General features: G+C 42.0%; 1 long non-coding RNA gene across 1 annotated transcript in view; it reads left to right on the top strand.

The window, feature by feature from the left end:
- The first annotated feature begins 2,222 nt into the window (after window positions 1–2,222).
- Window positions 2,223–14,002, top strand: part of LOC129498662 (uncharacterized) — a 137,081-nt gene continuing 125,301 nt past the window's right edge. Inside the window, exon 1 of the long non-coding RNA XR_008662171.1 lies at window positions 2,223–2,286. This is a non-coding gene — a long non-coding RNA (uncharacterized LOC129498662). The remainder of the gene's footprint in view (window positions 2,287–14,002) is intronic.

Raw genomic sequence — 14,002 nt, 5'->3', positions numbered from 1 at the left:
CATGGGTGGCTCAGCGGTTTAGCGCTGCCTTCAGAGCAGGGTGTGATCCTGGAGACCTGGGATGGAGTCCCATGCCAGGCTCCCTGCATGGAGCCTGCTTCTCCCTCTGCCTGCATCTCTGCCTCTCTCTCTCTCTCTCTCTCTCCCTTTCTCTCTGTGTCTCTCATTAATAAATAACTAAAATCTTATAAAATAAATACCATAATACTTCATTATGCTTTTTATTTAAATAGTCAGAAGTACTTAGGTAAATTAAGAGAAAAAATAAGTCTTTTATATTTATCCATATATTTACTCTTTCTGGTGCTCTTTATTTCTCCCCAAAGATCTGAATTTCCATCTGGTATTATTTCCCTTTAGCCTGAATTTTCTTTGTTAGCATTTCTTGTGGTATTGTTCTGTTGGTGAGTTCTTTTAGTTGTCATTTATATGAAGAATTCCTATTCCCTTTCATTCTTAAAGGATATTTATGCTGGATATAGAATTTTGATTTGGAAGGTTTTTTTAAAGATTTTATTTATTTGAGAGAGAGAGAGAGAGAGAGAGAGAGCAGGGAGGGAGAAAGAATCTGAAGCAGACTCCACACTGGGGGCAGAGCTCCATGTGAGTGAGACTTTCAATCCCACTACTATGAGATCATGACCTGAGCTGAAACCAAGAATTAGCCACTTAATCAACTGAGCCACCCATGCCCCTTGAGTTGGAATTTTATTTTTTCGACTCTTTAAAGATGTTGTATCACTATCTTCTAGCCTCCATTGTTTCAGATGAGAATTTAGCTATTAAATATGTCCTTGTAATAGTGAGTCATTTTTTTTTCTGGGTGCTGTAAAGATTCTTATCTTTATCTTTGATTTTCAGCAGTTTGACTGATATGCTGAGGTGTATCTTTTATTTCTTCTGCTTGGGTTTTGCTGAATCTTCCTGAATCTTCTTGAATTTATGTCTTCACCAAATTATGAAACTTTGGAGACATTATTTATGACACTTTTCTGGCTTCTTTCTCTCTTTTTGGTCATTCTCAGGTTCTAATTATATGTATTGAGATTGCTTGACATTATTTTACAGGTTTCTGAAACTCTTTTCAATTTTCTTTCTCTGTGTTTTCAAACTAATAATTTGTAGTTTGCTGACTCTTCTGCCATTTCAATCTGTCCATTAAGTGCAGTTTTTATTTTGTATATGTATTTTTTCAGTGCTACGATTTCTATTTGGCACCTTTTTATAGTTTTGTTTCTTTGCTTAGATTTTCTATTTACTCATCTAGTGTTGGTCTTTACTGATTGCAGCTCATTTATTGGTTGCAACTTATTATTGTGAAATGAAATTGGAAGTTGTAATGCCTAGCATTAAAATATTATTTTTTAAAAAAGAAAATGTAATATGCATCATGAATACCTTCTTTTGTGAATTTGTGTGTGTGTTTAGTTGTTTTGTAACATGTGTTTCTTACTGTGATTATGGTCTAAATGTTTGAAAGACACCAGCTAGAAGGTAGATATAGAGTGGGATCTATTTCAGTAGAAAGACCTTGAGTTCTTAGAGCCAGAGTTTCCCTGAGAGAAACAAATCTATGTACAGATGTGTATGGGGGCTAGAAGCACTTGATTGCTATTTGCTGAAGCTTGGCTCTCTGCCTATTGTTAAAACATTAAAAACATTAAAGTGGTGTTTCTTGGACTTGGCTCAGCAGTTCCCAGGGCAGATTAAAAGCAGATTTCTTTTCCAAACAGGTGCCCCCAGGTCATCTCTAGGCAAAGAAAAGTTTGGGAACAGAGGCCCACACTAGAGATTATCTTCTGAGAAAGAAATGGTAATGGCTACCATTCTCTGAGCTTTGTCTTTGAGAACTGAAACCAGAGAGATTTAGTAATCCACAGCTTGGAAGTGACAGACCAGAGACACCAGTGAGGACTGTCTGACCCTAGGCCCTAGCTCTGAACCACTGAGTGGGGCAGTCTAAAACACCAAGTCTGCAAAGAGCAGGAAGTGGGTTACCAAGCACTGGCTTGGCTGGATTCCACTGTTAGCTGTGTGACCTCAAGCAATTTTACAAGTTGTCTGGGTTTTGATTTTCTTCTCTGTAAATGAAGGTCTTATGACACTTCCCTGTCAGGTTTTTGAGGGGTGTGGACTGTGTTACATGCTGGGCAAGTGTTAATTAATATCTGTGTTCTGTCCTTTTATCATGCTCTGTCCTTTTCTCAAGCTGGGACTGTAATGAGAGGTGCTGGGGAGATGAGAGGCCCCTTTGCAGCCAAACATGGGGAGAGAGGAGCTTAAGAGGTAAGAGGAGCATGCTCTGAGACTGCAGGCCAACTCCAGAGGCTGGCAGACAAGGAGAGGAGAATGTGGAGGGCCTGTTTGCCTGGGAAGGCTGTTGCAATGAGCTGCAGAGGGCCTTCATAAGGCTTCCCTGAGCCAGTGATCTTCATGGGTTCAAGGCAATTGGCTTTTGACTTGGTTGAATTGCATTACCAAAGTCAAGGTGTTCCGTTTCCTCACTGGGGTGTTCTGAGGGTTTTTATTTTGAAGTATATCAATAGTTTCAAGTGAAATTGTTGTAGAAGGAGGGCAAAGAATCATTTGATTACTTAATTTTCATGTTTACATAGCATTTGTTTTAAAGTAGTAAGAATCTAAATTCCAAATGTGGTTACAAAATCAGCCTCCACTTAAATTCATAAGTGCATTTTAATGAAGCTTAATTTTAAGGCATACATTTGCATATTGGAATTTGCTTGAGCCAACTTTTAGAGTATGATCTCCAGAGCACTAGTTTTCTAGTGTTTTTAGAATGTCGCAGTTCTTTCTAATTGCTTTTTATGGCCTGGAAACCTTAGCTCAATTGGTATAAATCTTAGCAAAATGGGGAGGATCCAAATTAAACATTAGTTATAATACAGCACTTTTATAAGTCGTTCTTAGAATGTTCTTAGGATACCTTCGAACCCAAATGTCACCATTTTAGAATAGTGTGTTAAACATACTTATTCTACAGCTCATCTGTATTTAAATCAATAGGCATGAGATCTTAAAATAGCATATGATAATTTGCCAAGTGAGAAATAGATGGCTTCCATTTTCTATTAATACCTTCATGCAAAAATTAAGCTATATTAATACACTTATTACAAGTCTAACAATTTCAGAGGGGCTTTTATATATATATATATATATATATATATATATATATATATATTTAAAGATTTTATTTATTCATGAGAGACACAGAGAGAGAGGCAGAGACACAGGCAGAGGGAGAAGCAGGCTCCATGCAGGAAGCCCGATATGGGACTTGATCCCAGGACTCCAGGATCACACCCTGGGCCGAAGGCAGATGCTCAACCGCTGAGCCACCCAGGCGTCCTGCTTCTATAATTATATAAAATGAGGTTGATTTATTTTATTTTATTTTTAAAAAGATTTTATTTATTTATTTGAGAGAGAGAGAGAGAGAGAGAGAGAACGAGTGGGGGGACAGGCAAAGGGAACCCAGCATGGGGCTCAATCTCCAGACCCTGAGATCATGACCTGAATGGAAGGCAGATGCTAAACCAGCTCAGCCACTCAGGAACCCTGATTTGTTTATTTTAAACCTTTATTAATTGTGAACTATAACACACAGAGAAAAGTGCATGGAACACAAAGTATGAATAATTATAAAGTAATGTAATTATAAAAAGCCATGTGGATCCCTGGGTGGCGCAGAGGTTTGGTGCCTGCCTTTGGCCCAGGGCGCGATCCTGGAGACCCGGGATAGAATCCCATGTCGGGCTCCCGGTGCATGGAGCCTGCTTCTCCCTCTGCCTGTGTCTCTGCCTCTCTTTCTCTCTCTGTGTGTGTGACTATCATAAATAAAAATTTTAAAAAAATTATAAAAGCCATGAAAACGCCACTCAGATCAAGAAATAAAAGTCTGCTCTTACCTTGAGTACCTTTTCCATGTGTCCTTTCCTGATCACCTCCTTCTCAATCTTCCCCTTCCACCTAGGTAACAATTACCCTGATTTTTATGATGATCACGTCTGTGATTTTTTTTAAAGATTTTATTTATTTGAGAGACAGAGAGCATGAGCAGGTGAGTGGGGCAGAGGGAGAGGGAGAAGAAAGCTCCCTGCTGAGCAGGGAGCCTGCCACAGGCTCGATCCTAGGACTCCAGGATCATGACTTGTGCTGAAGGCAGACGCTTAACTGACTGAGCCACTCAGATGCCCTCACTTCCTTGATTTTTAAAGTTTTGCCTGTTTTTGAATTCTATACACAGGGATCCCTGGGTGGCGCAGCGGTTTGGCGCCTGCCTTTGGCCCAGGGCGCGATCCTGGAGACCGGGATCGAATCCCACGTCGGGCTCCCGGTGCATGGAGCCTGCTTCTCCCTCTGCCTGTGTCTCTGCCTCTCTCTCTCTCTCTCTGTGTGTGTGACTATCATAAATAAATAAATTTAAAAAAATTGAATTCTATACACAAATAAAAAAATACTAACAAATACTGACTTCACAACCTAGCTTGCTGACACCAGTGTAAGCCTGGCTGGGTAGTACAGTCCCCAGGGAGGCACATCATGTATGCAACTGAGGCATCCAAACCATAATCTTGAAGTTAGAGCTGTAACCCCATGTATACGGGGACCTCCCCTAACCAGCCCAGGCCTTTTACTTAGCTCACAAATCTGCATATCCATGGCCCATCAGCAACACTCTGAGGCTTTGTTTTCCTAATATCAGTCTGAGAAAAATCTTAGTCTCTTGATTTTTAAGTGACTCACCCCATTTCTTATCCTCTTAGTGTCATCTATCAGAGCCTAGACTCCATGCTAGATAATGTTCCCCAGCATGGTAGTAATTTTTTTTCTCATTCTGTACTCAATCTTTTGTCTTAGAACATACCAAGGTATTAAAATATTACTTAATGCTACAGAACGTATTCTTTTACATGTCTCTTTTGCTCAATTCCTTGTTTATAAGATTCATCCGTGTTGTATGTAAAGCTGTAGTTTGCTCATGTTCACTGCTGTGTAATATTCCAGTATGTAAATATATCATTATTTATCCATTGTATTACTGAGGGACAGAGGATTGTCTTCATTTCTGGTTAAGAATATTCTTTGGCATGTCTCCTGGTACACACATGTATACATTTGTGTTGGATATGTACTGAGAGTTGGAATTGATATATCATAGGATATATGTGTTTTACACTTTAGTAAATAATTCTAAACTGTTTTCCAAAGTTGTTGTAGTGTGTATTTGTGCAACAGATTTTATTATTTATTTTTTTAAAGAGATTTATTTATTTATTTGAGAGTGAGTGTGTGTGTGTGTGTGTGTGTGTGTGAGCAGAGAGAGGGGCAGAGAGAGAGAATCCTCAATCAGACTCCCCACTGAGTGTGGCAGGGTGCAGAGCTCGATCCTATGACTCTGAGATCATGACTGAGCTGCAATCAAGAGTCGGATGCTTGACTGACTGAGCCACGCAGGCATCCCTTTTTCTTAATGATTGTGCAATGGATTTTTGAAAAAAGTTAAATATGGAGAAATAAGGGGTGAAATATATCCTTCTTCAGTATGCATCTGTTGATTTCTGTCTTTAAGAACTGTCTGCTCTAAGAGATCAGTGTAGACGGGCTCAGGCGCAAATGAAGTGTTCCACATTTAGTATTGCTCCCTTCAAGTGCTGCTGGTGGCTTTTCAAGGAAGACTAGTGTGATTATTGATTGATAAGACACTGGTAGATAGCTGGGTAGGTGTCTTGCGCAGGAGCTAATGGTTCTTTTCATAGCTCCTGTGCTCTGCCCAAAGCAGGAGGCCCCTTTGAAGGTGGCTTTTTAAAATACCTGCTTACCTTGGAAATGTACTCACTCCTGGGGTATGGGTTTTGCTCTGAGCGTTTCTCTTTTCTCATCTGATGTTTCAGTTATGAGGGAAGGCCTCATTTAAATTCCCTGCCCTGAAGGCGTATAGGTGGCTCAGTTGGTTAAGCATCTGCCTTTGGCTCAGGTCATGATCCTGGGGTCCTGGGATCAAGCCCTGCGTTGTTAGCAGGCAGCAAGGAGCCTGCTTCTCCCTCTCTCTCTGCTCCCATCCCCACTCGTGCTCACTCTCAGTCACTCTGGTCTCTTTCTCAAATAAATAAACAAAATCTTAAAAAATAAATTCATTGCGCCAAAATTATATGGCTTGTTGATTTGTAGTGACTAGATCAAGAATGATTCAGAGGAGTGGTTTCCCATTTTTTTAGGATGACAACCTATTTAAACTTCTATTATGGACTTTTCTGAACGTAGACATTCTATGGATGTGGTAATGGCATTCTGTTTTATATTCCTTTTAAAAAAGTGCTGGATTGTTTACAATATCTCCACCTCCAGCCCCCCCCACCACCCATATTCCATAGCAAGCTTCATAATTTTTTTTCTTTTTTTTCATAATTTTTTTCCTAAGAATACAAATGAAGGTAGTGGAGTGGAAACACGGGGACATGAAAGATGCTTTAACTGTGAGTTCCTGTCTTAGGTCTGCTTCTGTTGAGATAGGTGCCTTGGGCAAGCCATTTAGCCTCTCTGATTCTCTGTTTATTTAGTTCCTAAAATATATGAATAGGATAAGATAATTTTTAAAAAGATATATTTATTCACGAGAGATAGAGCACACATGCACATAGGGGAAGGGCAGAGGGAGAGGGTCTCTAGCAGACTCAGAGCCTGGAGCCCCCCTGTGGGGCCCGATCCCACGACCCATGACATCATGACTTGAGCTGAAACCAAGAATCTGACACCAAACCGACTGAGCCACCCAGGTGCCCCTGGGTCAAATAATTTTAAGGCCTTTTCTGGATCCCAAATCTAAAAAGTTCTCTTATGGCTCATAAATAAGCTCACCTTGATGTTTCCTTTAGGTTAAGGATGTAACATTGGCCTAACACACAGTAGAAACCCAAACCAACCTGACAAAAGAGGGTTAGGACCCTTTTTGGTGAGTCAGAGGGAGAGCAAGGACTGGATACACTATGGCAGACTCAGAATTAAGAATAATGAAGCATAGGAGCTCCTTGTCAAGGTGTTTTGCAAGATTTCCCACACCAGCAGGTTTAGAACAAGAACCAAGGCCCAACATGTTTTTCCTTCTATAGACCTTTATAAACCTTCTAAACTCTATTCCCTAAGTCAGCAGTCAGCAAACCACAGTTCAGGATCTAAGGATGGCTTTTTTAAAAAAGATTTTATTTATTTATTCATTAGAGACACGAGAGAGAGCTGGAGGCAGAGACACAGGCAGAGGGAGAAGCAGGCTCCCCGTAGGGAGCCTGATGTGGAGCTCGATCCCAGGACTCCAGAATCACACCCTGGGCCAAAGGCAGGTGCTAAACTGCTGAGCCACCCAGGGATCCCCAAGGATGGGTTTTACATTTTCAAAGGGTTGAGAAACATAAAAATATGAATAGTACTTTGTTATACCTGACAATTATTATTATTATTTTTAAAAGATTTTATTTATTTGAGAGAGAGAAAGAGCAATCACGAGCAGGTGGGGGGAGGAGCAGAGGGAGAAGCAGACTCCCCACCAAGCAGGGAGTCTGACAGGGGACTCCATCCCAGGACCCCGGGATCATGACTTTAGCAGAAGGCAGATGCCCAACAAACTGAGCCACCCAGGCACTTAACATGTGACAATTATGTCAACTTCAAATTTCAGTGCCCATCAGTATAGTTTTATTGTAACATAGGCTCATTAATTTATATAGTATTGGTGGCTACTTTTGTGCTATCGCGGTAGAGTTCAGTTGATGTGACTGACACAGTGAGGTTTACAAGTATTTACTTTCTGGCACCTTACAGAAATTTGCATACCCCTCCCTAATCCCAACCTGTAATTTGCATTTTATGTTTCTGCAAAGACTGACCCCAGTCAACAAACACTTCTGAATCACCCACTCATACACTGTTTCTGATTTACATTTGGTTCATTTTTTAGGCTCTCTTAGGTTTCCAGTGACTTCTGCTCCAATACTTTCCTTTATGTAAAAACTCAGTCTCTACTCTGACACCTTAAATTAGGCATCTCAATATCTGTTCTGTAAAATTTTAAGAGCTGTAGCAGGTGCTCTTCTGTGATCCACCCCTCTTCAGATCTAGCTGAAAGCCCCATCCGATTTAGAAAAAGTCCCTGGCTTTTTCTACAGACTTCCTCAAATTCAACATGCCATGCACCCTTTGGCTTTGTATTTCCAAGGCTTTCCTACTTACAGCAATTGTTGAGTGTGGCAGTAAGGAGATGTGATTTTTATTTTATTTAATTTTTTTAACCAGGGAATAGTCTGCTTAGCAATCACTAGAGCAATTTTAAATTTGCAGTTTTGTTCCTTCATGGTTTTTGGTGGTCTTCATTTCCCACTTTTCAAAGACATAGGCTGAAGTCTGAATGAACTAGGGAAGGAGTTAATTCAACAGCTAAAATGAAAAAAAGGGATGCCTGGGTGGCTCAGTGGTTGAATGTCTGCCTTTGGCTCGGTGGCAATCCCAGGGTTCTGGGATCGAGTCCCATATGGGGCTCCCTGCATGGAGCCTGCTTCTTTCTCTGCCTGTATCTCTGCCTCTCTGTGTGTGTCTCTCATGAATAAATAAATAAAATCTTAAAAAAAATGGAAAATAACAAAACAAACTGGTGGTTCTTCCCCTATTTCTATGGAAATCTCTGGAATTTTTATTTTTTTTTATTTTTTTTAAATTTTTATGATAGTCACAGAGAGAGAGAGAGAGGCAGAGACACAGGCAGAGGGAGAAGCAGGCTCCATGCGCCAGGAGCCCGACGTGGGATTCGATCCCGGGTCTCCGGGTTCGCGCCCTGGGCCAAAGGCAGGCGCCAAACCGCTGCGCCACCCAGGGATCCCTTCTGGAATTTTTAAAGGTATATAGCTGCACGTTCTAAAGTGATGATCCCCAGGGTTTAATTTGTATAGGTATGATTGAGTGGTAATACCAGAGGTCCCTGCCACTGAAGGAAGCTTTTATACCACTGTACACATCTCCCCTCACCCTCCACCCCTTGCCCCAACACCAAGATGATCTCCTGGAGGCAGAAGACAGGAAGTGGGGCGGGGGAGGAGGGGGAGGGAGGTCATGAGGCCATAGTCTTTACTGGGCTTTCTGGGGAGAGGCAAGTTAAGACAGAGAAAACAGTTAAGGATTGGCAAGTTTGAATAATTCCATTGGGCCTTGGGGCACAGGGCAGCAGAGATAGGGGCCCAGGTTTTGTGAGTTAGATTAGGAGCTAGTTGGGGATACAGATCTGGGGATTGGTTGGTTTGCATATGAAAGGTGTGCTTTTTGGCAAGCTGGTATTATCTTTAGGAATTAGTAACCCTTGGAAGGGGGAGTCGCTCTAAGTCTGTGAGACCCCCAAACACCAGAGTATTAAGAATACAGGAAGTAAAATACAGTTGATATAATTGATCCTGTGATGAATGGATGCCAAAAGACAAATACAGAGTCTAAGAAAACATAGAATACTATAAAGTAGCAAATTAACTGAATTTATGTATTTAATGGGATAATGACTTTTAACATTAAAAAAAGAAATCTTGCATTTTGAATTAGTTTAGAAATTATGGTAAAAGGCATAGATAATACTCATAATAAAATTTAAAACCTGTATAAAAGTTTATAATGTGAAAATCAAAAAGATTTTTCACTCCTATTTTGAATCCCATTTTTCAATTAATCACTATTAATGTCTTTCTAGTAGCTTTCCTTTGCATGCATATTCATCTCACTTTGAGTGAAAGCAGCGTTCTTACCTGGTCTGTACGGCACTATTACCCCTGGACTTGGACTCCTGCTTACTCCCCCTCCTTCCCTGCCCACCAGCCAGGGCCTCAAGGCAGGCTCCAGCCTCAGAGCCTTCACTTCCTCCAGATAGAAGCCTTTCTCCCTTACCTCCTTCCATTCTTTACTTAAATACACCTCCAGGAGGTCACCTGGGCCTGACAGTGGTTTCAAAAATCATACCTAATCCACACTTCAATTCCCCTCCCCTGGTTTATTTTGATCCCTAGCACTCTTTACACGGTATCCATAACTTATGCTTAGCTCTCTTGTTTATTAGCCATCTCCCCCACTGGAATGTAAATAGGTAGGAATTTTTGTGTAGTACCTGAGACACAGAAACACTTAATAAATATTTCTTGAATGAGTGAATGGACGGATGGATGAATATCAAGCACAACTCTACAGTTCATATTTACTTGCATAATTCTTTTTAACAAGTGGAATTGTATCATATGTACCATATCCAACTTGTTTTTCTTTCCCCATATGGAATTTTGAACATTTTTCCATGTTAGCATAACTGGATGCAGTTCATTTCTTTGAATAGCAGCATAATATTCCAGGGTATAGATCAAAAGAGAACTTATTTCACCAGTCATTTACTGATGGTCATTGGGATGTTGAGATTTCTCAATTTCCAATAAATCAAGGAATAGGGTGCACGCCAGGTTCAGTGTGTAGAACTGGTTCCAGAATTGACTAGGAGACTTCTTTTTCTGGCTTTCTTGTGCTGTGATTTATATTTTTCTTTAATCCTGGCTACTCAGTTAACCTTTTCGTAAAAAGTATGGGATGAAGTGTTGGCGGAGATGGGTGCTGGGACCATCACATGTACTCACAATAAATCTCCATTAAAAATCAGTTGATAGAGCTGAGAGACCTCTGTAGAGGTGGACGCCAGGCAGGATGGGGAGGGTCCTTCAATTTCCTTTGCCTCGAGTCACCCCATTTATCCACACCTGCATCTGGTCTTGTACACCCCTTGCTGACTAGTCCATTCGTCTACCATGTGCCTTCAAAATTAATACCTGGCACTCCATGTGCTGGCTAATTTATCTTCTCAGTAATCATATCTCTCTTCTATTTTCTGTTGTTTAAATCCAGTCTTCTCCTTTAGAGCCCAGTCACGTGGTCTTTTTCCCCATTGAAATCTGCCCAATCTGTGACACCTTCCATACAAAAGTTCAAGCTTCATCTCTCAGCGATGCTTGATGATATGGCCTTCATCTTGCCTTTCATTTCCGCCCTGGCCCTGGACCAGTCCATCTGTTCCTTCCCCGCATCTCTGCTGCTTTAATCTGTTCCTGCCTCTGATCTGTGCTTGTTACACCTGCAAGCCCAGCCCATGTAATATGCTCTTCCTTCCTAACCTTCAGGAATCTCATCTGCTTCCCTGAGTGATTCCAGCCTTTCAGCCTTTCCAGCCTTCCCCAAGGAATTCCGCAGGTTGCTCGAGCTGTGTTCTCTTGGGGACTGGAGGTTTATTTTCCATAATCTTTGCATCTCGGCCCTTTTGAATGTCCCCAGTTTGGCTTAATGAGGGCACTATGGGAACATACCTGGCCTTCCATTGCGGAGGGGTCACCAGCATCACTAGGTGGGCACAGGAATGATAGGAACCTCCAGCAGGGCTGCCAAGCCTGGTGTCACTGAGTTCCTGGAGCCCTCAGAGACTCTCTGGCACCAGTGAGGAAGTGGTCACAATTTTTAGGAGGGAGGGGCAATTGGGTTTGGGAAAATACTGGTGGATTATAGAAGATATTTATATCTACAAGAAGTTCATTTTTTTAGTGTTGCTGTTTGTTTCCTGAGTGGTAGGCCTCTTGATGCTAGTAGCTCTGAGCCTTCTTTCCAGAAAAATTCACAAATACACATAATTTCAAATGAACTTCCAAGATGTGCATGGATCCCCTGGAACCCAGCAAAGATTCCATGGCCCCCAGGTTAGAGCCCCCCTCCCCAGAGCATGTTTCACGTTTGTCCTCTGCTGTTGGTTTCCGCCACCTACCTGTCCACTGAATGTGGCTGGAAAGCATTTCTTTCTTTCTTTTAAAAATATTTTATTTATTTATTCATGAGAGAGACACACACAGAGAGAGGCAGAGACACAGGCAGAAGGAGAAGCAGGCTCCATGCAGGGAGCTCGACGTGGGACTCGATCCTGGGACTCCAGGATCACACCCTGGGCTGGAGGCAGGCGCTTAACCGCTGGGCCACCTGGGCTGCCCTGGAAAGCATTTCTTAATGAGATACTGCAATAGACACAAAATGACTCTGATGGTATTTTATGCTTTTCTTCTTTAATATTTTAAGCTTTTAAGAAGATTTTATTTATTCATTTGAGAGAGAGAGAGAGTGAGAGAGCAAGTGAGCACAATCAGGGGGAGCAGCAGAGGGAGAAGGAGAAGCAGACTCCTCAGTGAGCAGGGAGTGAGACATAGGGCTACATCCTAAGGCCCTGGGATCATGACCTGAGCTGAAGGCAGATGCTTAATTGACTGAGCCACCTAGACACCCTTCTTTTTAAAAAAAATTTTTTTGTTAAATTTTATTTATTTATTCATGAGACACACACACACAGAGGCAGAGACACATGCAGAGGGAGAAGCAGGCTCTGTGCAGGGAGCCCGATGTGGGACTCAATCCTGGGTCTCCAGGATCACGACCTGAGCCCAAGGCAGATGCTTAACTGCTGAGCCACCCAGGTGTCCCTTTTTAAAAATTTTTTTAAAGCAAGTTTTGCAGGGGTGCTTGGGTGGCTCAGTTGGTTAAGCATGGGACTCTTGATTTCGGCTCAGGATTGTGAGTTTGAGTCCTGTATTGGGCTCTGTGCTGTGCATGGAACCGGCTTCATATTCTCTCTCTCCCTCTCCTGCTCCACCCTCATCCCACTCATGCTCCCACATGCACATGCTCTTTCTCTCTCTCAAAAACAAGCCAACAAAAAATAAAGCAAGTTTTGCCTCTCTTTGGAAATGTTCCATATTATGACTTAAAGAATTAGGTAGGGCTCTCCCCCCCGCACTATCATGCATAAGTTTCAGACTACAGTAGTGCCCCTTTATCCATGGTTTCACTGTAGTTTGTTACCTGCAGTTTTATTGTTGTTATTCATCTCCTACTGTGCCTAATTTATAAATTAAACTTCATCTTGGTAGGTAGGTAGTGTAGGAAAAAACATAGTACGTATAGGGCTTGGCACTATCTGCAGTTTCAGGCATCCACAGAGTGGGGGGCTTGGAGCACATCCCCCCTAGTAAGGGGGTGCCCCTGCACACGGTTCTGTCTTGTACCTGACTTATTTGTATTGTGGAGTAGGGCAATGGGAATTTTCCTCTGAATCTTTTCTTAAAGATTTTATTTATTTATTCATGAGAGAGGCAGAGACACAGGCAGAGGGAGGAGCAGGCTCCCTGTGGGGAGCCCCAAGTGGGACTCAATCCCAGGAACCCAGGATCACACCCTGAGCCAAAGGCAGATGCTCAGCCTCTGAGCCACCTGGGTGTCCCTCCATTGAGTTATACTGGGGATTCTTCGATACTGATTCTTTGCCTCCTTCCCCACACAACTCAATTTAGATCTGCTGGGTTCAATAGGAAGAAAGAGAATATTACAACAGTGGAATAACCAGGTCTTAAAAGCATGGACGTCCAGGAGCAGGCTGATCTGAGTTATTGAACTCAAAGATCTCAAGCTGGTGTCTCAAAAGCCAGAGAAACCAGCTGCTATATTTTGTCTTGCCCTCCTAGCAATTCCAAAAGTAAAATTACCTTGATCTCAATAAGAGATGTTTTCTTAATCTTGGTTATACCAGCCCTCTGAAAGTGAAATGTCAGTTGCTTGCCCCAAGGCAATAGAGTTTAGGATTTAGTTTCCCCATCTGTAAAATGGGTAAAATAGCTACCTCAAAGAACCAAAGGAGCTTATGACTATAAGGACTAAGTGACTTAGCTTGGGGATCCCTGGGTGGCTCAGTGGTTGAGCATCTGCCTTCGGCCCAGGGCATGATCCTGGAGTCCTGAGATCGAGTCCCACGTCGGGCTCCCTGCATGGATCCTGCTTCTCCCTCTGTCTATGTCTCTGCTCCTCTCTCTTGGTGTCTCTCATGAATAAATAAATAAAATCTTAAAAAGAAATAAATGACTTAGCTTGATTGCTATAGATTCTGAACAAATTG

The sequence above is a fragment of the Nyctereutes procyonoides genome, unplaced genomic scaffold, assembly GCF_905146905.1.
Source record: "Nyctereutes procyonoides isolate TBG_1078 unplaced genomic scaffold, NYPRO_anot_genome, whole genome shotgun sequence".
Classification (NCBI taxonomy): domain Eukaryota; kingdom Metazoa; phylum Chordata; class Mammalia; order Carnivora; family Canidae; genus Nyctereutes; species Nyctereutes procyonoides.
The sequence above is the reverse complement of the archived record's forward strand: the minus strand, read 5'-3'. Positions and strand labels throughout refer to the sequence as shown.